Source organism: Perissodus microlepis, chromosome 8 (assembly GCF_051167445.1).
Source record: "Perissodus microlepis isolate ML-2025 ecotype Zambia chromosome 8, ASM5116744v1, whole genome shotgun sequence".
Lineage (NCBI taxonomy): Eukaryota > Metazoa > Chordata > Actinopteri > Cichliformes > Cichlidae > Perissodus > Perissodus microlepis.
Window position 1 is genome coordinate 7,476,284 of NC_140468.1, and position 27,453 is coordinate 7,503,736.

The following is a 27,453-nucleotide window of genomic DNA, read 5'->3' on the forward strand; positions in this document are numbered from 1 at the left end:
AACATGTTTATGTCCCCTTCATTATTTTGTCCAACATGACCTAATTTACATGAACCTAAACTATACCACATGACCTGCAAAAGTAATTAAATGTCCATCAACCCATGCTATACTTTCTTTTCTTACTAGTATGCTAAACTGGCAGCCTTTTTAACATTACACCTGCAAAACATAAGCTGTAGATCACAGAGGAGGGTTGTAGGTTCAGAATTTTCTGTGTGAAGTTGCATATTCTCCCTGTGCTAGTGCAGGTTTCTCTCGGGACCTCCAGGTTCTCCTGCAATGAAAATCTCAGTTAGTGCTGCCTACGCATGGTTAGATCTCTAACCCAACCTGAAACTAGAGTTGGTGTTCTCATCTTCTTTAATACCAATACAGATTACTTTATTTGGAGGTTTTACAGTTCATGCAATTCTAATAATTTACACCTACTTTCAACTTATCACAAGTAAAAGTTTGTTCCTATGTAAATCCAAAAAGTAAATAACAGAGAACAAAAACTAAAGGGGTTGTTTCCTCTCAGTTTTCACTAAAAATACAACCACATTCTGAAAAGAAAATTATGTGACCTAAAGTGGGCAGATCATAGGAGAAATTTTAGGTTTTCTTGACCAGCACAAGCACCACCTCAACCCCCTTTCTCTTTTTTCCTCTCACAGACTGCTCCCACATGTTTAGACACGCTCTTGCACCAGGAGAGGCCCAGAGGGTCAAATTTTAACAAAAGCAGTCCGTTCTTTCCACTGCTTTGACTACTCTGCAGATCTACACCGTTAAATGAGTGCTGCTGTGATTGACTGGCAGTCCAGGGACACATCCACCTTAAAAAAAGAAAAGAAAAAGCATTTGCATAAAGCAGACAGCAAACTTGCAAACACTGTAGCAGCAGGCTTGGCCCAGCGAGTAGTCATGTTACCAGGCTCTCGTTTCTGTGCTTCAGCCAGATTTTCTTCTTTTCCAGATGTTGGAGCTCCTCCCTGCTGGCCGGCCACAGCCTCCCACAGCTTGCACTCAGCCAGCAACCACAGCTGCTACCAATATGAGAACTCTGAGAAGAAAGTTTTAGGCGACACAGAGGAGAGGAAGACCCAGTCTGAAGTTTGCACCTAGGATCAGACTGGGCTTTAAGGCAAGAGCAGGTGAAAAAAAAGAGCCAGCCGAGTTAGGGTCACTCCTACTTTACTAACCCATCATAGTTGATGTTCTTTAAAACCTTTGTAAGCTGCATTATATATACACCCTTTCCCCCCACCATCTAATATGTAAAAACAAAACATTTTTGTCATGTCTTTTTTTCTTGATTCCTTCAAATCAGCTGTTTTCCTGCTTTGCAAAGATCCCAAACTTCTTCTGTGATTTTGATAAAAAGCTGATGTTTGGGGGCACCTCTGTTGAGCTAAATGGAATATCCAACGAAAATGGCAGCTTCCCCAACTCTCTTTTGTCTGCATGAAAATCCTTCCACAATCTGAAACTAGTTGTTATGTCTTTACACTTAGAGCTCATAATATGAGCTTATTCATTTTTAAAGTCTCAGTTTAAGGTACGTACTATATCATTGGATAAATATCTGCCTCTTTATTTGATTAAAGCTACACTGGCTTCACTATCTAGCTACCAAGTGCTCTACAAGTAGAGCAGTAAATCTCAGGGTAGCTGCTGAACAATGAGCTTTCCATGTTGGCTAATTACGAAAATGACTCCTTTCACACTCTTAGTTTTCCTTTTACTTGTACTAAAACATTGCCTATGTTTGCATTGAAATCAAGAAACTAACTACCAGACGGCACCAGACATGCATGCTGGCTGATAGGGTTAAAGTGCCTAAAACGGCAGTTCCTCCAAGGCCACTTGAAGCTAGCTCCAAAAGAGAATCAATCCCTGTGGAATGCCACATTAAAATACCCTATTTTACCCCCATAAATGAATATGTGACATCATGATGACACGTCTTCCCTTTATATACAGGTTATGATAATATCAGGTAGGCAGTGCATGCTTCATGCACAATTTAATTCTGTGGATTTAAATTCAGCACAACACCTTCTTTTTTTAAACTCACAAAAATTCTCCTTCCCAGCCTAACAGCAGAAATGAATGTGTCTTGGCAGGCCTATACTTTCCCTTTTCATCTGTTTGATATATTTGATGTAAGACTGCTGCATGTTTGGAGCTTGGCTGGGAGAGAGAGCAAGAGAGAACAGGGAAGAGAGAGGAAACAGGCCCAAGTGCCAGAGGGGCCCAAAGACAGGAGAACACTGGAGGCTAACTTTGTATATTCGCATCTCTTTTTTTATGAAAGGGTAATTTTGGGTATTCATCCAGCGCACTTTTTAAAGTCAAGTGTCTATTCCTGTAATTATTACCTCTATATCGGTTACATAGAAAACATCTGGACCGTCTTTATCCAGTCCTGAGTTTTGTGTCCGTTTATTTAAAACTCAAACAGAATAAGTTGGCGCCACGTTGCTTAAAGAAAATTAAAGTAATAATTATCTGGCAGACTAAAAAGTCACCCTCAATTACACCATGTGTTGAGCTGTACTGATGATATGAATCTCTGGCTTGAATCCATTATTAGCAATTTCTAACAGCTGAGCAATGTAACATAGAAAAAAGATGTTATCTTTTTGCTTGAATGAAAGAATTTAACTTTTTGCTCTTTCACACCCATCTGCACTATGTGACTGCAGCTCCACCTTTCAGTGGATGCTTCGGACACAATCCAGTCTCATATTTCACCGTTTGGTCGTCACTCCAAGCCCATCCTCCACTAATCCTCATTTCCCTAATGCATCCGCATTCGTCATCTCATGTTTACATCATGAGGGAGCTTCTAAAGTTCAGGGGAGCTTATGCACTAGATGGGGCTCTTCTGTGGGTTTAATCCCAGTCAGCCCTCTTAGGCGATGACTCCTCAACACATGACTATTATAGACAGTCATTTTTTTAATGTGGCGTTTTTCCTTTTGTGAATCAGGCATCCAAGTATAGAAAGTGTTAAATGCTGCGCAGGCTGAGCAACCCTCTGGTGCACACTGTGATTGCGGGGAAATATAAATAAACTTCATTTAACTTTTTTTCACATTTAAAATTAAAAGGAACAAAAATAGATTTGTTCTTGAGCTCACCTCAACAACATACCCTTTCCACATCCCTGCAAACGTGTTACACAGTTTGCTGAGACATGCTTAGCTCGTGATCTGCATGCACACCAAGTGTTTACTTTTGTACTTAACAAAGAGGTGGGAAACATTTGGCCAGAAGGTGGCAGACTTAATACCTTCATAAACAGTTTAAACTGAATTTATTATTATTTATTTTTTGCATATGGTACAAAAACTTCTGGACTGTTATAATTAAATATGTTCTCCAATTAATTACATCTCCACTTCAATCTCCAGCTGAGGTGCTTAGTTTTACACCCCCTCCCTACTGGGAGGGGGTGTTTTCTCTGGCTTCTACTCACTGGTCCCAGATCTAAGTAAAAAGCCTTGCAAATTAATGACCCCAGAGGGGTCGTACCTACATGTTTTTACTTCGGCATTCAGGCACTGTGGAAAGGCAGGATTAGTTTAAACATCTAAAGGGGTTAAGGAATATAGCATGTAGACAATTTTGGGGAATGTATTTTATTCACTTCTAGCTTCATAAAGGTTTTCTACCATCACCTTTTCCTCTTTCAGTATGAGATAAAGACTAAGGCAAAGCTGGAGGTTATTATTACAGACGAGATGCTCTGGCTCATGATTCACCCTCATTGAACTCATGTGTTTGGTCTTCCAGCGAGATGAGTGTGATTAAATTTCCCCACTGCAAACGCTGCACCACAGACAAAGACATCACTGGGACCACAATGAGTGACTCCACCTTTAGCCTTCTGGTCTATAGTTTTTCCTGCAAAGTAAGTTGTCACTCCAGGACATTTTGTATCCTTCATGCCACTGAGTGCCTGTAGTTGTGCACATATTTAAGATTTTCTGCATCATATTAGATCATATTTGTCTTTCTTATCAGTTTTCCCCTGTCTTGGGCCATTCAGCCTACACATAGAATAAAACTATATAACAAAAACAAGATATAACGGGAGAAAAGGACTACAAGTAATGATTATTATGGATAATCTGTTACATCCTTAATTAAAAATTCAACTAAACTAAGTGCTAAAATGCTTAGAGGTTTGTTTTTGTTTGGCCAAACCTCTAAAATATTCACTTTTCTATGACAAAAGATTAAGGAATATAGATAAAAATAGACTTGTAAACAAGAATAAAAGCTTAAGAAATCATTTGCTGCACCTCTAGAGTTGGTAACAAAATAGAAAACTAAACAGATGAATAAAAAATTGATTAGCAACACAAGGAAATTATTTGAGAACTGAGCACTGATGTTATTGAGCCTGTATACCTAGCTGAAATGTGTGTGGGCGGAATATACATAGCTACAAGCGATATAAAGGAGTAGGTAGCCTACTTGTTATGGCTTGTAATGCCCCGAAGGTGCTGGAGACAAGGAGTGCAGGAATCACTTTCCCTCTGTTTGCACTCACTTAACAGTGAAATATGTTTACCTTTGATCTACATCAGGTTGGACATGGGTTTAAGAATGGTAACATTAACAACAGAGAAACAAAAATGAGGTTAAAACTCCAGAAGAAGCGAGTGCATTATTTTAATGAGACCTGTTTTGTCAAAGTTTTCTTTAGGTTAGCCACACTATAGAGTAAAATTACTTGTTTGTTATGGTTAATTTAATCTTCAAAGGTACTAGTCATAACATAGACTACTATACTGAAATACAATATATTCCTATGATCCAGAAAATGTTGCATGCATAAGTAAGTACAGTATCAGCTGATGGCTGAGATGATGCTCCCCCACATGTCACATGGGCAAATTTCAAAGGGTATACTTTACAAAACCAAGGAGATTATAATTGCCTTGAGGACTAGCTATCAGCAACATGTCCCACTGGCTATCTGGAACTCTCAGGTGGAGACAGTCCTTGGGAGTTCATCTGACATTCACGCAAACCTCCAGTGATGACAACACAGTCGTCATCATGAAAGCCCAACAACGCCTTCACTCCCTCTGCAGGCTGAAGAAGGTGGATCTCCCCATCCTAGTCCTGACCATATTTCACAGAGGCACCATAAACTGACAGAAATTGGAGAAGAAACAGAGAGCTGCTGAGAAAACTGCTGCCTCACATGCTGCCACATATTCAGGACATCTAGTCTTGAGGGCTGTAGATGCGGAGCAGTCAGGACTCCACTCACCTTTCACATAACTTTGTCACACTCAAGGAGCCCGCAAGGAGACACAGAAGAATCAGATCAAGTACCTATCAACTGCTAAATAGCCCTCTTCCTACAGCAATATGACTGCTTAACCAGAGAATGTGAACAGATAAATTTTTTTTTTGCTTGCAGTAATATTTATAACAATTAAACATTGATTATACTTGTTGTTGTTTAGAACGTTTTACCTGACACTGCACTACTGACCGGCTGATATGTGAAACCGTGCCCGTCTCAGGATGCACAGGCGTGCACTTAAATAGAATCACAGAGGTTGTGAATATATGCTAGTATGCTGCTTTTAATTGAGCTTTGAGATAAATTATATTTTAAAATGTGCTTTGCATAGAAGATAATGTAATAACTTCGACGAATGCATCTATACTGGTATATAGAATGTTTTTGTGTGACTAACCAAAAATCCTTGAGCCTGTTTTCATTTTTTTTCCTTAAAGTTTTGTTTTCCGAAGCTGAAGTTGCAGTGCAGAGCATAGTACAGCCAGCCCTGCAGCTGTAAGTGCTTCCAGATGCTTAAAGAATCGAACTCATATGTGGGACAGAACAAAAAGATGTTTCCCTCATTTATCCAAGCTATCCCCTGTTGCCGTCCCCTTTCTTTTGCTTTTCTCAAATACATTTGTAGAACATAACATTTAGAGATTAAAATGTAAAAAGAAGAAGCACTTTTCTAAAGCAATGATATCAGAAGAGATATCAAGAGAAAGGTTTTGAAATAAAAAAGAATCCTGGTTAGAAGTGGGAGGAGTGCTGCAGGGCTATAATCTTTTCTTACACTTTACTGCTGTGAACGACACAATAAAAACCTCTGCACGTGACCAGAACTACACTGCATAAAAAATGACAGCCCTGCTTCGAAGTGCAAAGACAAACTGTAGGATTTCATGGTGTGGCAAACGTCTGCCTGCAAAAAAGTCCTATGGACAAGTCAAACAGAGTTGGGTGGGATCGAGGCTGGGTTTAATGTGTGGGAGAAGGTGGAGTCCGACACTAGGTCTGCACTGCTACCTCGTGAACTCTGATGATGCCCTAGGGTGGCTACTTTTTTTTTGACTGGGTGCTTCTCTTCCTCTCACTGATGTTAAAGGGGAAGCGGGAGGGGGAGTGAAGAGAAATCAAGAACTTCAGCAATGCACAAGACAGGTAGAGACAGGACCGAAATGAAAGAGAGAGGGAGCGAGAGAGAGAGACTACAAAATGTGTTTGTCGAAGTCAAGAGTGAGGATATATATGGTAGAAAAAGACAAACAGATCAGGTGTAAATAATAAAGTCTTGAGCTACAATATGTGTTTACTGGTAGTTCATGCCTGTGCTTTTACAACTGCGAGTAGAGCGAAGAAACAGCACAATACGATATTAAACTACATCAATCTTTCTATTGCAGATGATAGGAAAAGCAGATTGCATTCAGTAATGGTGTCTTGTAAAGCGGCTGAGCTCCAGGAAAACTGTGCAAAGGAGGAATGCAGACTGCTGAGTGTCTCGACATGTTGAGAGGGAAAGCAGCAGTGGACTGAGAGGAGTCCAGCGCTGGAGTTTTACACACTCCAGAATCTCATGTCTATGATCTCTACGGATGAAAAGCTTTTAAAAGTCTTAGCATGATATCTTCCTTGATATCACAGAAGCCAGTTCGTAATCTCAAGATTTTTATTTACATGATTCAGATTGTTATGGTGTCACACATTGTAATATAAAGAGTCCTAAAGGCTCAGCCTAAAACAGTAATTAAAATCTGAAGGCGCAGGAAGCTTTGGATAGATGTGGGTGGCCATCATCATTATCGGGTTAAGTACAAGCATTAAACTTAATGAAAAGTTTTCCCCCTGATGTAATTCCACCACCTGAAGCTGACGCACCCACTTTTATTCTAACATTTACGTTTCTTTTACCTTAGCACTAAATGACATCACATTTTAATAAATGTCATCTGAGTATTATATCCTGTTAAACTACCATCAAATTCTTTCCTGGGTTAGACAATGTGCTTTAACTAGGACCATCTGTTTTAAATGAAGCCAGATCTTCGATGCATTGCAAAGATGATTCATTCTGTTCAGACTCTCCCTCACAAAAGGTTTCCTTTGCTCAGTGATTGTGCGCTAAGGAGCATATTTTAAAGCATAATTTGTTCTTGTCTTCACGCACCTTCTTTTCATATACCTTTTCTTTTTAAATGGTGTAGTACTGCATCAATAACAAAGCAGAACTAACACTAGAGACGCGGGCCGGTTATAAGTAAATTGCATCAGTGGGTAAAATAGGCACATAGTTATCCCCCATCACCATAAACTGATCAAATTCGGTTCTGCCCGAATTGCTCCTCCTTCCCTTCTTCCCCCCCTCTGGTCGATTTTAAGATTTTTGTTTTTTGTTCCTCCTCTTTGCTCCTAAGCCAAGTATACTCCCTTTGTTGATGTGGCAGGCCTGGGAAATGAAGAGTTGATGCTTCATGTTAGGCAAAGACAAGCACCTCCTCTCCTTTTTTTTCACCCCTCTTTTGCTTGCAAACGTGGACAGAAAAGAAAAAAAAATAGATCATTTGGTAAGCTACCACAATGACACAAAATGTCAGGTTTAGGAGACGGTTCGTGGTGGCCAACATATATGAGCTACACACCAGCAAAGTCTATGTCTGGTCTTCTTTATTTGAACATCTTTGGCTTTATCTAAAAGAAAAAAGGACACCAATTTGAGTTTAGCAGACAGAAACAGTCTTACAAATTTAACTGTCTGGGGCTATCAGTAAAAACAGATCCTTAAATGTTATCAGTATATGATCTGATTTCCATCTACAGCACAAATCATTAGCCAGGAAAAAATTACAAGACTTTACTTCCAAAGCTGCCAGCATGTGAATTCATCCAGGGGAGAGACAGCTAATAAATGACAGAGCAAGGTGCTTTTCAAAGCCAGTGAACTAGTTTTCAGTGAGTTTCCGTGATGTGGGGAGAGGGAGAAAGAGGGAGAGCACAACCAGACATCTTACATTTCATTCCAAAGCACAGCTGAACACAAACCAGGGAGGGACATGACGCTAATCTAAATATGGGCAACCGCCTGGAGCCAATCAGACTGTGTCCATCCGTTTTTTACCCACCCACTCCCGACTCACCCTCATCTCCCTGCACTCATTGTAGTTTAACACATGACGTGGAGACCTCAAACGCTGCTGCTTTTTCTTACCATCCCTAATCTTTTTGGCTCAGAGTCTCTCTTCTCGACTATACCGTAGTTCATGGTATTTCCTCCAAAAAAAGTCAGTGTCTGTATCACAGCTGAGAGGCTCTTCTATTGCACCAGATGCTTCAACCCAAATCTTTATGTAGCTTACTTTTCTGTATTAATTTTCATCATCAGAAATTAAAGCTACTGTTTATAGAATGAAAATAAATTAGAAATCAGTCATGAACTTGCTGCTACAGTAAATAATATGTTGATGTTTACTTTGAGCTGTGACGTGGAACCTTGACTCTCATAGGTCGAACTGGAGCTAAATTTTGCAACGTGTGCTTTCCTTTTATGTTTACTCCTGTTAAATTTGAGTAATGCTCCCCTGATAAGATTGAACAGCAGCCAGCATCACATGAAATTTGTCTTTCTTATTAACCAACAGTAGGTTTTAAAAACGTCATGTGTTTATACCCATTTGGGCACAGTCATTTTGAAAAAGGTTAAAGCACATAACATATAGCACCTGGCTGCAAGGATGCAGTCCTGTCAGCATTTCATGAAGCTTAATTGCCCCCTCTCTGTGTTCTCCATGTGGTGTTGCAGCCCCAGCACTCAAAAGTCTTCAGACAGGCAGGGGGTAAGGGTTTACACATTCATGGTTTGACTGAGAACACAACAAGCTGCTCCTGTTTAAGTGCGTGTAAAACCTGCTGCCCCATCTTTGTTAGTTGTACCCTGCTACCTGCCGTATGCTACCCATTAGCTGAGGGGAAGCAGGCTGCTTTATGGAGCCGTGTCACTGGGGAGTCTGATCTTGACCACGTTTAATCAGCTGAATAACCAGAAAAAGCCCCGTGGCAACAATCAGCACTTTAGCTCAGGTACTAAAGACCCCAAACACTATTCCGGGTTTAATCCAAATCAGTTTACATTTAGTCAGACACTCCTTCGAGGGCGATAAGCTTAATTCCATCTTAAATACTGAAAATGTTTTCCCACCAGTATCATTAAAATGTGCTAGTCTCCAAGCTGCAGTGAAACTGTGGATCACAGCCCACCTCACCTGCTTCAGCCTTCTTTAGAGCCTGTCTGTTATGGGTCTTTTTTATTCTTGTGTGCTTTTTAGAAAACATAATTTGGTGATTTCAATCAAAATGCTCAAGAAAAAAAAAGAATAATGAGCAAAAATTGGCTCCAACTGAGAAACCAAAAGATGCTGCACATTTGTACGGTAGCAACCTGTCAGTCACAAGTTAAAGATAAGATAAGATAAGATAAGATGACCTTTATTAGTCCCACAGGTGGGAAATTTGTTTTGTTACAGCAAAAGTGCAAAGTTATGTAGCAGAAATTAGAAAACACTGGAATGCAATAAAATAAAATAAAATAAAATACTATATACAATAGAATAGAATAGAATAGAATAGAATAGAATAATATATACAATAGAATAAAATAGAAATACAAATGCTATATACAACTGAGTAAGAAAATACAAAAGTACAACTTCGTCAGATGAAGAATTGTACAAGAATTGCACATATAGCAGTCTTATTGCACGTGTGAGGGTTTGATCAGCTGCAAAAGTCTTTGTTGTACAGTCTGACAGCAGTGGGGAGGAAAGACCTGCGAAATCTCTCCGTCCCACACTGTGGGTGCTGCAGTCTCCCACTGAAGGAGCTGCTCAGTGCTGTCAGAGGTTCCTGCATGGGGTGGGAGATGTTGTCCAACAGGGATGACAGCTTAGCCGCCATTCTCCTGTCACTCACCACCTCCACTGGGTCCAGAGGGCATCCTAGAACAGAGCTGGCCCTTCTGATCAGCCTGTTCAGACTCTTCCTGTCCCCAGCAGAGATGCTGCTGCCCCACCAGATCACACCATAGAAGATGGCTGAGGCCACCACAGAGTCATAGAAGGTCTTCAGGAGTGGGCCCTCCACTCCAAACAACCTGAGTCTCCGCAGCAGGTACAGGCTGCTCTGCCCTTTCCTGTAGAGGGCTTCTGAATTATGAGTCCAGTCCAGTTTGTTGTTCAGATGAACACCAAGGTACCTGTAGCTGTCCACAGCCTCAATGTCCATACCTTGGATGTTCAGTGGTTGCAGTGGAGGATGCTTGTGCCTGCGGAAGTCTACCACCAGTTCCTTGGTTTTACTGGCATTGATCTGGACGTAGTTCTGCTGGCACCAGTCCACAAAGGGCACACCAAAATGGTTTATGTTTGCAAAATTGCATCTGATCAAACCACAAGACTTCTGGAACAATGTCCTTTGGACAGACAAGACCAAACTAGAGATGACTGGCCATTATTCACGTCATTACTTTTAGGAAACTGTCAGCACGGTGATGGAAAGGTAAAAATTTATGCTTGGTTGTCATCCACAGCACGTGGGCACCTTGAAGTCATCGCGTCGACCGTGAACTCCTCTTTATTCAAAAGTATTGAAGAGTCAAATGTGAGACCATCTGTTCAACAACTAAATCTTGGCCCAAATTGCAACAGGACAATAATCCCAAGCACAGCAGCAAATCTATGAGAGAGTGGCTGAAATGGCTCACTTAAAGTCTCACAAACCTCAGTGAACTGAAGCAAAGTAAAGAAGTGTGGGCAAAGATTCCTACACAATGATGTGCCAGACTGATAAAGTCATATAGAAAAGAATTACTTCAAGCTTCTTCTGCTAAAGGCAGTTCTATGCTACAGGGTGTCAACTTTTCAGGCGGACTAAAACAATTGATGATTAAACCTTAATTTACACATGAATCAACTGAATGTGGAACACACTTACCAAAACTTCCCAAGCCACTTTTCTAAGTAGGTGCATAGTAAAAAAAAATCAATGTAGACATTATATGAGAGCACATCTGCAAGAGCGATGAAAGGGGCCACAGATTTCTATATCAGTTTTCCACTAACAAAAACAAACCCCTACAGTGCAGCCATATTTAGTCTTCAGTAGGGGCCTTTGAGACCTTTAGTCACCTACTACACATTTTGCCAGGGCCTCAAAGTGGTTTAAGGCTCCTAATTAAAAAACAGAAGCACCTGAAGCTACTGTAAAACACGCAGGGGTACTGAAATACCTAAAAAAAAAAAAGCCCTTGATCTTCTTAGTTCTTAATTAATGATGGCAGCAAAGCAGCCTTAAACACTGGCTTGCTACTGTGAGGGCCCTTGCTTGCTTGCTTTAATAAACACTTTAATAAAAGCTTTTTTCTTTCAAACAAGCCTGCTTTTTGATGTGTTTGAAAGCAGAGGTTCCCAAATTCGTTTTATAATAAAATATATTAGATGTGTATCCAAAAGCGATACAGAGGAAAAGATAACTTTGTCAAACTGTGAGCAGCACAAACTGAATATTTCACATCTGTCTTCAGCAAGGAGGATTTCCAGCTAGACACTTGTTTTAGTCTGCTATCGATCTCACAGTTGGCTTCTACACTGACAATGTTCGCTCAGGTTGCAGCACCAGCATCCAAAAACATCTGGATTTGTCACTCTTGGACACAGTCGTGGCTCAGCCATTAAAACACATCTTTTATGACTGGAAAAGAAATTAGGCAGACGACACGGTAGAAGAGCAAAAGAACACTGTGTTTGGAAAGGTTTGAGGGGATTTCTGTACCTGTATTTGGACATGTCTGCTGTTAGGTGGAACAAATTTGTGTTTAGCTGACGAATTATAGCACTGTGTCTGGTTTTTTTTGCCATTTTCAAAGTCTGTCAGATGGCTTCTAGTGTTGATCAATGAAAATCTCAAACAATAACAAATGTGAGGTATGAACTCACAGATTCAAACTTAAATCTTTGATGCCTTTCTTGCAGGGTAACACTGCTGTAGATAACCATTTTAGACACGTGACCACCAACCATGTGATGTTAACTCATGGTGATGACAATTCAAGTGAATAGAGCCTCAGTGACACAGGCCTAGAGACTGGTTTGCAACCAGAAATGTGTACTCCCAAAATGTCTCGAAAAGACCATTTTGTGATTGCTTTGGTTGCAAGCATATTATTGCATTTGTAGTTTGAATGGAAGAATTGTCTACAAGCACTGGCCAGCTCATCTCCAAGCTGCAGTGAAACCGTGAAAAGTGCAACACCAACTAGAAACATTACTTTGAAGGTGAATCTTTTTAATTTCCAGTTTGGCTTGCACTTGGCACCGCTAGTATTTAGCGAGTATTTGCAAAGAAAATACATGAAAAACTAAAAGTAAAACTGGGACAGTATGGTAGGAACCAAAGCAGGTTTTTGGTGAAGCACCTTCCTTGCAACTGAATCCCACTCATCGAAAAGTGTCCCCAAATGTCTACATTACCCTAACATTCAAGCAAGATGAGACAGAGGAGGAGACGGTAAAGCAAGTCTTTACCATTCCTTCCTTCAGTGCTCTTCATTTTTCTGTCTGCCTCTCCTCTTCCACCCATTCTTCTTCTTGTGCTCTCACTCTCTTGACTCATCCAGGCAGCAGCCAAGTATAATAGGAGACAGGAAAGAAAAGTCCACAGCAGCTGAGTGCGTGGGGCCAAGAACCAAGCCCAGTGGCCCTTTTTTTCTCTCCATACTATAACCCTCTAATTTCGCATTTATTTTAGGATGAAAGTTTATTGAGCTCAAGTCTGGCTGCAAAGCCAAAATCCTGGGAGTCACTGTGACACTCACTGCCCTCTCCACTCATCTATGGCTTTTTGATCAGAGGGCAGAATGATTTTGCTGCAACTTCTCTGAGGAAATGGTGTCAAAGTTAAATCTAGTGTGGGATAGAGGAATGTGGAAAATGACAGGTGAACAACTACATTAAAAGACTGGCCTTTTCCTTTTTCCCCTGTGAAATCACATGATCTCCCACTTCACACTTCTTTGAAATCTGGGGCTCCAAAGAAGAGACTGTTTTTGTTTTTATCTGGCATTTTAATGGAAGCAGTTAAATGCAGAATTGCAGGGACAACAGCCGTTTCAGTGAAAATTCCAGTTGGTACATGGGATTGTAAAGAACATAAAGAATCAGTAGGAATTTCAGCAAACTCACCTTGTTCCAAAGCGATCCAGGTGTACATGCAACATAACTGTACATTCAGGTGAAGAGGATGAGGGGAAAAATTATAGTTTCGTGTTGTAATGATGGGGCTGACTGGTCCTTACTGTCATTGAACACCAATGATAGGAGGAAGTATTATTGGAGCCATCGTCCACTGTAATTCACGCATTTTATATACTTCATACTTACAGCTGTTGTTAAAGAATGCATACATTCATTCACACTGTACAATAACACCTGGATGTATTTTACATTCATTCTCACAAATGAGGGATTGCTGTAGCAGCTGGTCAGGCACTTTTTCCTCAGTCACAATTATCTCAGCAGTGCACACCTTTGTAAAGACATTCATGATACCCAAAGGCTAGATGCTAATGACATAATGAGTTTTTTTTAGCACTTCCATTCGGATTCTGGTTTAGAGCCAATGATTTATATTGTAAATATATAGCAGCACTTTTAGGAATCACCCTCATTGGGTCAAAAATATTTATTTGTCAAATATTTACTTACTAAGCAAAAACCTATAAACCTATATACTGATCTGAATACTATCTGAATACAAATGCTTGCATATTACTATGCTAAAGTAAGATTGTGAACCTTACTAAAACTTAAATGCTGTGTCTGAAACTGAAACCACGTGTGTGGAGTTTACGTGTTGTCCATCTGGCTTTACATGCAGGTTAAACTGTGGCTCTTTCTCCAATTCTTTGCCTTTTGTCCCGTCGTTCTCTCGTCTGTTCTCTTTACCCTCAACTCCAACCAGTCACAGCAGATGGATGCCCCTCCCTCAGCCTGTTTCTACCAGAGACTTCTTCCTGTTAAATGGGAGTTTTTCCTCCCCATTGTCATCAAGTTGTTGCTCATAGGGGGTCATGTGGCTGTTAGAGTTTCTTTCTAATATCATAGGCTCTTTACACTACAACATAAAGCACCTTGAGACAACTGTTGTTGTGACTAGGCGTTGTATTAACAAAACTCAACTGAATCTTTCCTCCTGCTCAACGGAGGCTGTTATAGTACGGAAAGTACAGATGGCAGCGATACCAAGTACTGTCTTAAAGCATAACAATTCAATACACAACCAAAGTAGTACTCCTAACCAAAATTAGACTGGAGCTTCCTCTTGAGTGAGAATACATAATACAGACCACAGTGCAATATGTGGCTAGAAGACTCAAGATCAGGCTAATCACTCCAAACACTCCCTCACCCTGAAACCACTCTGCATCATTCAATGAACGCCTAAATGCCTGTATTGTTATAGATCATTTACAGCACAACCTTCCTACGCTACCACTTTCATTCTCCATACTTCCTCCGCAGCCAACATCTGAAAGCTGTTAGTCCTTTCAGGGTGACACAGAAGGCAAGCATAAATCTTAACTCCTCCTTCAGCACCAGTGCTGATTTCTGAACATGTGGCTGGCACCACCTTATCAAGCATGAAATTTCTTCTTCTGAGGTCTCTGTGGTAAAATTTGAAAGGGGTAAACAATATCGAGGAGGCAAAACATGAGTTTTTAATGCCACAGTAACAGTAAGGATCAGGTTAATTTATAGTTAATCAGGCATTTTAGATGCAAACTGAGCAAGTGGGAACTCATTTGGATTTCCATAATATCCCAAATAGCTCCTCAGCCACTCTCTTGTCTATCTTGTGTGGTCATATTTTTCCTAGCTATATTAAGATATAACAATCTGAGGGAACACATTTAATATTTACATTCTATTTGTTTGCTTTTCTGTAAAAAATAAGATAAGACAAGACAGGCAAGCACGAGTTCCACAACTCAAATAATCACACATGCTCAAATAGGTCATGTAGAAAGAAAGAATGGCAAAAAGAAGAGAAACTGTGATTATTAGATGTGATCAGAGCTTGTTTACTTTACTGAAAAAACTGAAAGTCAATAAAACTTCACTATGCATAAGAAAATGCACACTGGAGCAGTCACATCCTTCTATGTTCAATCGGTTTTTGTTTTTTTTTCTCGTTTTTTTTCTCTATGCACGTCTGCCAGTAACGACTGTGCTCATTTTGTTAAAGATCTCTTTACAGAGTGAAAACAATCACGATGGGAAGGAGAGAAGACATTTAACGTGGCAACTTTACACATATCCTCTTCATGAAAAGAGGAGGTGAAAATAAGGCAGGGAGAAGAGCAAGGAGGGAGAAGAAGGAGACTGTGGCGATTTAAATGTCTCAAGTCGTATACACTGCCTCTGCTAAACTGCGGGTTAAGAGAAGTAATTTTTACCCGTGCTGAATGTTAGGGGAGGGAGGACAGACCACATTGCATTCTTCTGCATTGAGGTCACCTTCTTCTTCTCAACCATTCTGAAGTACTCAGCAAAGTTTGGGCTGGACTGCAGGCTTGTTACACTAGGGCACTGAGGGAGCTACTGCACATGCTCAAAACTGACATCAAATACTGGCGTTTCCTCTTTCCGAAACAGACAGCATTATCAGTCCCAAATCCTAAATCAGCAGCTCTGAAAAGCAAAGTTAATAGCTCCTGTAACTACACTGGATTCTATAACATACATGTTTATAATGCCCCAAATTCTTAATAATTCTTAACTCCTAATGAGAAGATAGACTTACACAAATAAGGTTTTGTGGCTATACTGAATATCGAGAGAGCTTAAAGTTGAGCCCAAACCATAGTAGATTTTGGGGGGAAAGGATCCAGATCAAATTTTAGTGATTAAATATACTTACATCAGTACTGTACATCATTTGATACACTTTACATACAGGGAGTGCAGAATTATTAGGCAAGTTGTATTTGAGGAATAATTTTATTATTGAACAACAACCATGTCCTCAATGAACCCAAAAAACTCATTAATATCAAAGCTGAATGTTTTTGGAAGTAGTTTTTAGTTTGTTTTTAGTTTTAGCTATTTTAGGGGGATATCTGTGTGTGCAGGTGACTATTACTGTGCATAATTATTAGGCAACTTAACAAAAAACAAATATATACCCATTTCAATTATTTATTTTTACCAGTGAAACCAATATAACATCTCCACATTCACAAATATACATTTCTGACATTCAAAAACAAAACAAAAACAAATCAGCGACCAATATAGCCACCTTTCTTTGCAAGGACACTCAAAAGCCTGCCATCCATGGATTCTGTCAGTGTTTTGATCTGTTCACCATCAACATTGCGTGCAGCAGCAACCACAGCCTCCCAGACACTGTTCAGAGAGGTGTACTGTTTTCCCTCCTTGTAAATCTCACATTTGATGATGGACCACAGGTTCTCAATGGGGTTCAGATCAGGTGAACAAGGAGGCCATGTCATTAGTTTTTCTTCTTTTATACCCTTTCTTGCCAGCCACGCTGTGGAGTACTTGGACGCGTGTGATGGAGCATTGTCCTGCATGAAAATCATGTTTTTCTTGAAGGATGCAGACTTCTTCCTGTACCACTGCTTGAAGAAGGTGTCTTCCAGAAACTGGCAGTAGGACTGGGAGTTGAGCTTGACTCCATCCTCAACCCGAAAAGGCCCCACAAGCTCATCTTTGATGATACCAGCCCAAACCAGTACTCCACCTCCACCTTGCTGGCGTCTGAGTCGGACTGGAGCTCTCTGCCCTTTACCAATCCAGCCACGGGCCCATCCATCTGGCCCATCAAGACTCACTCTCATTTCATCAGTCCATAAAACCTTAGAAAAATCAGTCTTGAGATATTTCTTGGCCCAGTCTTGACGTTTCAGCTTGTGTGTCTTGTTCAGTGGTGGTCGTCTTTCAGCCTTTCTTACCTTGGCCATGTCTCTGAGTATTGCACACCTTGTGCTTTTGGGCACTCCAGTGATGTTGCAGCTCTGAAATATGGCCAAACTGGTGGCAAGTGGCATCTTGGCAGCTGCACGCTTGACTTTTCTCAGTTCATGGGCAGTTATTTTGCGCCTTGGTTTTTCCACACGCTTCTTGCGACCCTGTTGACTATTTTGAATGAAACGCTTGATTGTTCGATGATCACGCTTCAGAAGCTTTGCAATTTTGAGACTGCTGCATCCATCTGCAAGATATCTCACTATTTTTGACTTTTCTGAGCCTGTCAAGTCTTTCTTTTGACCCATTTTGCCAAAGGAAAGGATGTTGCCTAATAATTATGCACACCTGATATAGGGTGTTGATGTCATTAGACCACACCCCTTCTCATTACAGAGATGCACATCACCTAATATGCTTAATTGGTAGTAGGCTTTCGAGCCTATACAGCTTGGAGTAAGACAACATGCATGAAGAGGATGATGTGGACAAAATACTAATTTGCCTAATAATTCTGCACTCCCTGTACATACATACTACACTAGGAGAAAATTTGCAACAATGTTTCTGATGATACAGAACAAAATAATGCAATGTTTTATTGATGCTTGAGGCAGCTGCATTTATAAGTAAATGAAGGGCATCTTTCTTTATTAATGAGATACTGTGATGACAAACCTTATTTCAAAGAAAGTGGCTCATATTAAATGAAAGGCTTTGTCTTTGGTTGGTGGTTCAATCCCTCCAGTCTGCATGCCAAGTATCCTTGGGCAGGATACTAACTCCAACTTGCTCTCTGATGTGTGTGCATGTTAGATAGAAAACACTTACATAGAAAGACCATATAAAAAAGCGTGGTGTGTATGGGTGAATCGGGGAAGTTGTGTAAAGCGCAATGAGTGCTCAGATAGAGTAGAAAAGGCCTGTATAAGAACCAGTCCATTTACCATTCTTACACCACACTGCATCATCTGTCTTTTTGTCAAGGTGGTGAAGCAAGTAAAGCTTTCAGATACAGACCTTTATGCTGATTCTTAATATTCAGAATTACACACTTCACAGGTTTGGCCTCCAGTTCTTGGGGTTTTAGATGCTATTTTACTTCCACAACAACTGAAAAACAGTCTTTTAATGTAATGTTAAAGACTTTCACAGGCGCTCTTTATCTTAACTGGACTTTATTTTTGCTCAGTTTTGGTATCAATTATACTATTCAAACCTGCTGGTTTTATTTAAACACAGTATAATTTACTGTTAAAACTTTTACACTCAAGTGAGCTTCTGTTTTAATTGCTGCCTTCTTGGAAACCAAACTAATAAAGGTGAAGCTGGATGTGTTTGATTTGAAAACAAAGCTTAACACAAGTTAAGCACAGAGAAATACATCAAGCAGCTCTTTGCAGGTGACTAGTTACATATTATTTGCTATAAAGCTAAATACTGTACTTTTGTGGTTTGGAAGCGATCAGCTAATTTGTCTTCTAGCTTACTTAGAATCCAAAACAATCCATCACAAGCCTTACTACTTAACTTAACAATGAGCTACAGGCACAAACATACCTGCTATCCTTGTAGTGCGGAAGGATTTCAGACATGCTGCTTTCAATCACAGGAAGCGGTGTGATTGGGTAGTAAACAATTGAAATTTGTAAATTTCGTGCTTTTAAATGAGCTTACTACATTGTCAGTTTGCCAATATGTTCAAAGGGGTACACGTTTTTTAGTTTTGTTTTATTTTGGCTTTTTTTTTGGTTACGGCACATCGTGTAAATAGACAGTTAAAAGAGCTATAAACCACGTTTGATGGGACTATACTGCTTCCGATGTTTAAGGTAGGCTATACTCCGTACCTGGTACGAAAGGAGAAAACGTCTTTGTCTTCAGGTTAAAAAATAAAATAAAATGGCAATGAAAAATAAAGAGCTCAATGGAAGTGTCTCAGAGTGGGCCACTTAAGTGACTAACTGTACTCAAAGGCATTAGCATGAATATAAATGCAGTCAAGAGACGAGGTCCCCTACCTATAGGCCTACTTGCATTAACACTGGGTTGGTGGTGGTGGTAAAAGAAAATGTATGAGTCAGCATAAGAAGCATAAGATTAACACTTAATATTGTAAAATACGTATAACAGTAACAAATTATTTTGGAAAATATACAAAAATGTGATACCTTAAGGTGAAGTGCATGGACATCATATATAGCAGCAGTCCCCAACCCCCGGGTCTCGGACCGGTACCGGTCCGTGAGTCGTTTGGTACCGGGCCGCGAGAATTGAGGCTCAGGTGTGAAATGTATAGTTTTCAGGGTTTTTATCAGTTTTCAGCGTTATTTTGTTATCGTTTTTATCGTTTACTTGGTTTTCCTTGGTCTTTTCACGTGTGTTATGAATAAATTTTCTTTTTTTCGGTACCGGTACTAGTTTTATTTTGTTGTTTTTATCCGCGACACCTTAAAGGCCGGTCCGTGAAAATATTGTCGGGCATAAACTGGTCCGTGGCGCAAAAAAGGTTGGGGACCGCTGATATATAGGCTTCAGTCTACTGTCTGTGACTTCAAATTAAGGTTTTTATGACTGGGATTCAACAATCATGTTTTGCAATGACACCTCAGTTTTGATTTTATGTTATTTACAGAAAGCTTAAGCATAGTATATTGCATGTTCAGTACAAACTTGTAGCAGGGGATTAAATTGAATTGTGGATTAGATTACTATCAGCCTAAACTGATCCACTGCCAAACAATATCCACTGATGTTAAAACTCAAATCTAAGATTTTACCGGGGTATAACAGAACAATACTGCAGCATGAGCTCCATGAAAAGAGGTCTAGCAATTCACATGACTCTGTAAGTATCTCTGAATTCATTTCTGAAGTAAAATAGAAGAACAGCTATCCTGACTAGCACTGTCGCCAGGCAAACAAATGCACTTAACTTCTGCTTATCTGTATCAGGATAAATCTACAAATATAACACTGCCAATGCTGTGATAACATTGCAGCTTGAATTTCACTATCTTGCAATAAAAACCCTGGCAGGACAAAACCTTTCTAACTAGAACAAAACAGCAAAATGTACTCGTTGGAAAATGATCTGTACACAACTTGACATTGCTCACAACAATACTCCTGTAATGTAAACATAATATCAGGAATGTGTCCTAATACTTTTATATAAGATGAGACATAATTAATGTGTCTAAAACATTCTTCGAATGTCATCGTCTCAGCAGTGTAAAAACTTTAGAGTTGTTAAATTTCGCTTTGGTGGCTGAGGGGAGAGTATGACTCATAGACAGATGGGAATTTTCCCCTGCATAGTTACAGGGCTCCCTGTTTCCATTTCCAGTGTCTCTCAGTTTGAGGTTACCTACTGGGTATTCTACTCATTTTCTCTGCATCTGTTAGTTATATAGGTAAAATCGAATTGACTGCTTCATATAACTACTAAACTCCCAATTAATGCCTCCTCCTCCTTCTCCTCAATTTCTTCTCTTGGTTTTCTTTGTTTGTCTCTCCTGCTCGTCTTTTTCGTCTTCCACTCTTATACTCAGCCGTACCTCCTACTTTCCCCTCATTTTTCTCACACGCGAACATCTCTGCAGGCCACAGTATTTATGAGCCTTTGCAGAGGAGTGGAAGGCAGCTGGAGTAACGATGTTTCCAGACGGGATCTCTGAGCTCATTTTTCCCCAGTCATGCCTTTCAAACTCACTTCGCGACAGAGGCTGACTTCAAAACTCAAAGCAAGGTTCAGAGACGCTGCTTAAAAGTTAAATGTTAACACTTGGTGGTGCAGAGGAGAAACTAAAGTGCTCACAATGACTAAGCGACGTGCTGAAGATAGTTAAGAAAGCCAAAACAGCTCAAAATGCTGTAAAAATAAAAATGGAATTTAGCCATAAAGTAAGGCACAGATTGATGTGGAGATAAAGCTAAAAGCAAAAAAGGAAAGAAAACTACAGATAAAAGGGAAGGAATGGACTCTCTTATAACTAACTAACTTTCCCAGATACTGGAAAAGACCAGTGTCAAACCACCCTGAAGAAATTGCAGGTCAACTGGAAAGACCATTCAGAGAGGAAGAAGATTTTAACTTCACCAGTGAAAGCTAGAATCCCTCAGATTTCAACAGTTTCATGAAGCAGTTTTAGCTGAGTTGTGTGTCACTTTTTCCTGTTTGTGTGTGTTTGTGTATGTGTCTGTCTCATCCAAAGCCCATCCCAACAATACTGAGCCGAGTCTCCTCTGCTTTGCAGCAGGCTCTCTCCCAGTTTGAGCTATTGTGGCTGGGAAATATGACACCAACATGCACAGGGGGACTCTTTAGTTTTTGTCTTGTGGCGTCTGATGTTGTGCTAACATAAAGATAACCAACATAAGCATTGTCAGATAAGGGGGGAACTTTGAGGGTCTGTGATTTTTCTATGATTAAAAATAAAGACAACACATTTGTTGTGATGTTTGTGTAAATCCTTAAGTTGTTGGAACATGTTTTCAGGTGTAAAGTGACTGAACTTTTACTTGCAAATGACAAACTAACCACAAAAGTTAGTTAATGACATACAAAGAGCTCCCTTTCAGGTAAGCTGTTCACTGTCCGGTATGCTCTTATTCTTCCCTGTTTTTAGAGGTGCCACGCTCGCCAGCAGTCTTGCACATTATCTGAAGTCAGGGAAGGATCCAGTCATATTTTCCATCCACTCGCTGAGTCTGACTGGATGTCTGCACTGGTGGGGGAAGTGGAGGGATGGGAGGAAAAAGGAGGAGGCAGGGCGAGAAGGAGGGAGGGATGGAGAGCTGAAGTTTGGATGGGGGCTGGGACACTGGAGAAAACCAGATGCAGAGATGAAAAGAAAACCAGCCCCAGAAAAGGTCTTTACAGAAATGTGTGTTCTGTGAGGGAAACAAAGTCAAGAGATAAATGTTGTTCATGAAATCCCTGAAAATACCTAATGTAGAGGAAAACAACTATCTTTTATCAGAAAATGTTATTTTAAGATAGGCTGATTAAAAATGTAGCTATAGGTTTGTAAGGGTGGGTCCCACATCATTCTGTTCCACACCTCAAGAGGATGTGGCATGCCGTGATGGGAGGAGCTCTTAAGAGGGTGGATTTGTTAGGCAGCTGAACCTTTGAAAAAAGAAGACTTTGAATTATTTAAATAGTTAGCCTGTAGTTTGGAAGTTGGAGTCTTGTCTGCAAACACTTGCCAGCTACATGCCAAAATTGCAACACAAACTGAAATAGATGCCATTTGCCTTTAAAGTAAAAGTTGTACCTTTTGAAATATGTTGGGTTCATCAGGGCGGCAAATGATCTCCAATTTCTGTTTCACTATTGCTTGGTGTATTGACTGGTTCCATCATTCAAAACACATTCAAAATACTAACAGTACAACTTCTGATTATACTGATAATCTTCACTAAATTCAATAAAAAGAACAGCTTGCACACAGGAAGAACCCTGAACCAAGACTCACCACCTTACTGACTAAAGTTTCTATCTAAGAAAGGAATAAACTTGTCTAGGGCAATCTAATAATGTCACATATCAGATCAAATCTAGCAAGCAGACCTTACTAAATAAAGATTTTTTTTTGGCACAGACTTGTGTAGTGCTGAGAGTAGTGCTCAGTAGCAAGCACAAACCATCCTGAGGCTAAAAAGACAGAAAGCAGGCCTTTATGAGATGATTGCATCTCACATTGGGCTCTGCTTGAAGTAACAGGCAGAAGTGGGATCAGACGCTCACCCTGTAATTGAGCATTTACCCATGATGCTGTGTGGAAATCCTTTTTTTTTCATTTTTCAACTGATGCTGCTACTTTGAATAAACCTGCAGAGTCTGGGCCAGAGCTGGAAGGTTTATTTTCATGGAGGCGACTGCTGTAGTCACAGTAGTCATTTGCCCATCTGTACACGTACACGGCAGACTTTAGCTCTCCTGAAACTGAATGCAGCTTACAGTTTAAAGAGTTGACTTGAGTGAGAATCTGCAATAATGCTTTGGCTAAGTTTCTCAGCCTATTTGATGGTCTGTAATGTAAAAGATGAAACCCAAACTGTTCCCCATGTATGTAGTTATTCCCAATGAACTGTAGCCCACTACTGCACATATTCAGTTTGTTGTTTTTTACTGTCATCCAAATGTTAACAGAGAATTATTATACCCTATATAATGGAGTCAATCTTCCAATTTGAAGAGGAATGTGTACAATAAATGGCCACTAATTGGAGTAAACTGCCATCATGCAACAAAAAAAGAGGAAAAGTGAAATCTAAATCACTTGCCTAGAGTGGTCATACTCTTGTTGGCCCACAACATAGATTTCACTTCACAGCAAAAACAGAGTTAAAACACACAATTTTAGGATAAAAAAACCCATTGCTTTATATCCAGTGCCATAAGAAATACAGATGACCATACTAAAAGTGGTTCATGGGGATCCATATATCCCTGTATACTGTATATATAAGAGAATGCAACATTTTTGAATGTATAAAACACACTTCCAAAGCTTTCTTTTTTTGGAATATTTCTTTCATCTAATTCGAACCTGTTATATCAGCAGTGCTTTAACATTCTACATTGCAAATGTAAATATACTGCATCATCTTAAAAGTATCAGAAAATATTATTATCATTAATGTTAAGTAAATAAGCACATTTAAAGTTTGAAGATGCTTAAAGACAAACAGCATTACTGCTCGCCTTTGCACTTGATTACAGCCATTCAGAAATTTAAAGATATACTGTGCAGTGACTGATTTTAATTTACATTACTGTACAATTTTCCACATCACACCCTGTAATTTGTCTGAAGCAGGTGGGCCTACAATGGGCTTCCACCTAAACAAAGCATGAAAATTCTTGTGCTTAAACCTGTAATTGAGAATAATTAACAAACGTCATAATCGCCTGAAACAAAGACTTAACACCAAGTAATAGTGGCCTTATTGCAAATTGGCAGTCAGGCAGCAAGTCAAAGGAGATATTATAGTTTTCAAAAAAAAAAAAAAAAAAAAGAGGAAAAACTTATAAATACCCCCTGGCACCTTAAAAAAGTTGAAGAAAGACCTTCAGGCACTAAGTGATAGAAAGCAGTGAGAGACAGAGTGAGAGATAGTCGGAGAAGGGGTTTGGCTTTGTTGAGTGTGGAATAGCAAAGGCTCTGAAGACGTACAAGTAGAAACACGTGGACAGCAAAGGCAATGCTACGTGTTGCTGGCTATAGCTCAGAGGCTTGCTGTGGAATGCACAGTTTAGGCCTGTTTAGTTGCATCGCAAGCTCTGCGACATCTTAATGCTGAATGGAACAAAAATACATCTCCTTTTAAATTAATTTTTTAGTTTGAGTTGCCTTGAGGCGTGTGAGTGCTCAGATAGCCCCCCCAAAAATAAGTATAGGTCTTATTTCAAATCACAGCTGTTTGACCTAGGCCCTACGGATACATAGCTTTTAACAAACACAATCTTTTTTTTCCCCAAACACCCTTGGTTTCTGTTCACAAATGCCTGTCCTTGTGAGGCCTGTTAGTTTTCATTAAAGAAAACAGTTGCAGAATTCTAATTATTAAGATGCAAGACATGAAAACTTTGCAGCTGCATCTACGAAGACACCTTTTCCCCACAATTTATTACATCTTGGGCTCATGAAGTTCAACAAGCTGCCAGTGACAAACATGGAATTTCCTCCCTTGAGTCGACAAAGCACGGTGGCTGCAATTCAATTCTTTTTCACTCCCTCTGTTATGATAAAAAAAGACTGTCTTACATTGGAGGATTTCAAGCTGTTACCTGTATTGGCAGAAAAGAGAGTTTGTGTTGTTTCAGCTTCTCTTAACAGCAGTGTAATTTAATTATTTATTTATTTTCTCAAACATCTTATCTTACAGTGAGAAAAAACATCTAGCTTCAAGCTGCACTGCTAGAATATTTGAAGGCAGCTAAAATGCCATAAAATCACTCTGAGCGCTTCCACCCAAACCACCAGTCTGGACTCTATATATTATAGATTGCAGCAACTTGAGTCCAAGGCAAACACTAGAAAATTACCAGTTCTATTTAAACACTGTCCTGTGAGCTTCAACTTCATTTCACTCATGGAAAGTCTCTTTGAAAGTGCTGCCTTAAAGATTTATCATAAATCTAACCTGATTCACATCATATTTCACATTCAGAAAATTTCAAATGATGACATTTTTCAGTTGTATTTTCTAGGTTAGAATTAGAGAGGCAGCACACAGGCACAAAGCTTATCAAATGAATTTCCTCTCAGACTAACAGCAGGACTTCCCTATTTTCATTTACAACCCCCGGAAAGCATTCCCACACTAAAAGTCTTGAAACTCCTTCAGTGCACATTCAAAATTGTCACTTGGAGCCATTTCTAATTCATGATTTATTTGCTGCACAAATTACTCTGTTGTCTCGTACAGTATTCTCATTTATGTCACAAATCAGTATCTTTGACCTCAGAAAGCCAGTGGATGTTGCACAAATGCATAACATAAGCTGTAACTTAGGAGAACAAACAACCTTCTGGGATTAAAAAAGAGAAAACTTTTACGTTGGCTCCGAAAGTAAAATTGACCGCTGTATGTTTATTAGCAGGTGTTTGAGTGCATAACCTGATTTCAATATACGAGGAAAAGATTCTATAAAAGATCTGTTTACTTGATACAAAATCACTAAACAACCCCCCCTCAATCATCCAGACAGCTGAATAAATATAAAAACTGTGAAGATTTATGCAACCTGACAATTTATCTAATGCTGTCTTCATGCAAATATGATGATTTTTATTCTGTTTACGGCAGCGTCGCTAGCTTGTATGAAACTACAATTTAAGTTTGTTTTTGAGTCAGATAATATGAAGTAGCCTAACTATGAATAGGAAAACATACAAAAATCATATGCTATTTTTAAATTTCAGGTGTAATAAATTACCATAGGAACAATTCTTTGCAATAGCTGACATGGTGGTTTTGGGCCTTGTTTGTACTATTAAGTTGTTTTTATGTTTGTCTTCTGTCTTTATTGCTCCAGGTAGAATGATAAATACTGTATAGTATATAGCCGTGGGACTTACCTTCACTGCAGTATGCATTGTACTTTTTATGTTGGTATGAGGTTTTTTAAAATTAAAAGATTTCCTTTAATTTTGGGATGACAAAACTGAAAAAAAATCCCTCAACAACTTATTTTTTCCCCAATGCTGAATCGACTATCTAACATGCCTTTTTCCTCTTTTGATCAGTTCCTGATGGAATCTCATACGTCATCATTGTATCGTCAATATTGTTTCTTATATCTTCACTGTTTCCACTTAATGGAGGACAAGATAGCTTGAATGTAAAAAAACAAAACTCAAAAAAGATGAAGCAGAAAGAGGCAGAGTAAATGAAAGGTCAGATTGGGCCACACTGTAGTTGCAGAAGCTGCAACGTGTCCACAGTTAAAGCAGACTGCTTTGTGGACTTGCCAGATTTTTCTCTCTCTCTCGCTCTCTTTCCCTCCTTCTCCATCTCTAACATCATGGGATGTCCTATGTTTTTGGGGAATGGGAGCTTTTGAAACAGAAACATGGATGTTTTCAAACTGTGTCAATCTTTCTTATTGGTTTTGCTAATGCCAACAAAACACCAAATCTGTAAGCAATGTTATTGGTGATTGAGGAAGAGTTAAGATAATTAGGGGAAACATAATGGGTTATAATATGTTAATATTTTGTGAAGGCATTAAACTTGCAGTTACTTATACTTGTAACTGGATTTAATAAATCTATGTAAAATACTTTATTTGAATATGAACACATATGTTCTGTACACATAGAACACTGGTGTAATCTGCAATGTCCTGCAGATGCTTGATACTCGAAAGTGTTTAGGCCCCAAGAATAAAGAAATGGACCATAATACCATAAAATGAATTCTTTTCAGCTTAAGTTTGAATAAATTTACTTGAATTGAATACATTTACATATACATACACAAAATGTTTCTCTACAAACATGTAAGGAGTCCCAAAATATCCTGTTTAATCTTGTTACTCTTCGTGCGTAAATTACGCAAACTTCTTTTCGGCTGAATTCCTCAAACATTGCGTTGAACCCT